Genomic DNA, 2,138 nt, shown 5'->3' on the forward strand with positions numbered 1-2,138 from the left:
GCTGAGAGGTTGGAAAGAGCAGGAGTGTTGAGGGTACCTGTGTGGTTTGACCATCCCCAAATAAACACCAAACCCATCATCCACCCTGGTAAGAATGGGTCCCACAGTAATTGCTGCATGTATCTTTGCTGTCTTCCCAGGGACACATTTATTGTACAGAATGGGCCAAGGTTGAAGTCCAGGGGAAATGGCCCCACAACACTGGATGAGGGATGGTGGTTCCTGGCTGAATGTCCAGAGAACTGGTTTAATGTTCCTGAATCTCCTGAGAGCACCTGAGATCAAAGGTAAGAAACTCATGAATGACACAAAAACTCAAAGTGCACAGGTCTTGGTGAAGATGCAGGGAGCTGCCATCCGTGCATTCTGTCCATTACAGACAGGCAGCAGACTTGGGGACTCTTGGTGATACTAGTTTTGGAGCTTAGGCCTATTGATCCCTGGTGATGGATGGGCACTCACCTGCAATTCCTTGCTCTTCCCAGAGCCAGAGCAAACCGGACTACCATAATCCTCTTGAGCAAGGCACACCATTGTGCTTGGATCTATGATGATTCCCAGTCAATCATTCCTTGGAAAATCTGAACAAAATGAGTGAAAACTCAGTACTGCTACTCATATCGGGACTGAGGTCCGGCACCTTGGGTCACCCAGGTCCTCTGGGCGTCAGAAACAGGCTGGCCAACCACTCGATTGGCCTTGCCTTCCTCAAGCTCAAGCCATACTCTCTACAGATGAGCCTGTGCTTTGCCTACTCTGCCAGAAACCATGGCCTAAAGCAAGAAAACCACGTTTGCTGTAGAGGGATCCTGCCTTGGTTGTTCAGGAATTACATGACAGGGACTGAGTAGGTAGTTGTGCCATCTGCAAGGATTAGCCTGCATCCCAAGTGCACAGGTAGGATGATCAGTAGCACCAAAGCTTGGGTCTACACACTGGTGTGCCTGAAATTGGCTTAAGGCTCCTGAGAAGCTTTGGCATGAACAAAAACTCAGTGGGGTTTCTACCCAGATTGATTATGGAGGGCTCCCTCTAGGTGTAATGTGGCCAGAAGCCTTAAGATGTCTCTGGGAGTGTGTGATTGTGACCTGTAGAGTTGGTGACCAAGATGAATCTGTGTCCCTTGCAGCCTGAAACATTCCTGGTCTACTTGCTTGAAAAGAGTACAGTTAGATTGACAGAGGAAGGCAAAATTCATAGTCTGAGATAATGCCAGGTAAAAAACAGACTGAGAGCAAAGAGATAAATAGACAGGGAGAGACAGAGACAGACACACACACACACACACACAGAGAGAGAGAGAGAGAGAGAGAGAGAGAGAGAGAGAGAGAGAGAGAGAGAGAAAGAGTAAGATACAGACAGAAACCCACAAAGCAGAGAGAGAGAGAAAGCCAGAGAGAGAGAAAGAGAGAGACAGAGAGGAGACAGAGACCCCAAGAATATGAGACAGAGCAAATCGTTGTGGTGCATATGGCACAAGAAGTCCGGCTTGCTACTCACTATCTGGTTATCAGAACTCTTGGAGCAAGTCTAATTCTTTCTCATGTTAGGACCCTGTAGTATTGAACAGTGTAGCTTTGTAGCCATGGTGGAAGACGCTCAAGTAGTGTGCATAGATGTTTATGGAGGCATGCTTTGGCTGGTGAAGTTAGTCAGAGCTTCCTCCTCATTCTCCTTTGGGTTAGGCGGGAGGACCTGAGAATGTCCTTGTTAGCTTTCTTGTTCTGCCATGATGCTTTGAGAAGTATCCTGGTTCTTTTGGCAACTGGTGCTGGAGTCTGGGGGAGCAAGTTGATGTGTTGGACATCCTGGAGAGAGTTGTGTGAGCAGCCCAGATTTCATCCTCAAGGAGGTGGAGTTAGGAGAGAGCCCAGGAAGCAAGCAGTTGAGAGCAAAGGGCATGTTTTGTCTACAGCCAAGCCTTGAGACGAAAATCATCCTCAATCCGGAAGAGCAGAGCTGAGAGTTGGCAAGAGCATGAGTGTTGAGGGCGCCTGTGTTGTCTGACAATCCCAAAACAAACACAAAGCCCATCATCCATCCATCCTGTTTGGCATGGGCCCCACTGTAATGGCAGCATGTGCTCTGTGCTGTCTTCTCAGGGTCACAAGTCTTGTCCGGCATGGCCACGGGTGACG

At 48.6% G+C, this 2,138-nt stretch overlaps 1 non-coding gene across 1 annotated transcript; it reads left to right on the plus strand.

Annotated features, from left to right (window-relative positions):
• Positions 1-541: 541 nt before the first annotated feature.
• Positions 542-635, plus strand: LOC114636479. Its single transcript, XR_003713625.1, has one exon. It is a non-coding gene; the product is annotated as a small nucleolar RNA SNORD116 (small nucleolar RNA).
• Positions 636-2,138: the final 1,503 nt, after the last annotated feature.

Source organism: Grammomys surdaster, unplaced genomic scaffold, assembly GCF_004785775.1.
Source record: "Grammomys surdaster isolate TR1022 unplaced genomic scaffold, NIH_TR_1.0 124253, whole genome shotgun sequence".
Classification (NCBI taxonomy): domain Eukaryota; kingdom Metazoa; phylum Chordata; class Mammalia; order Rodentia; family Muridae; genus Grammomys; species Grammomys surdaster.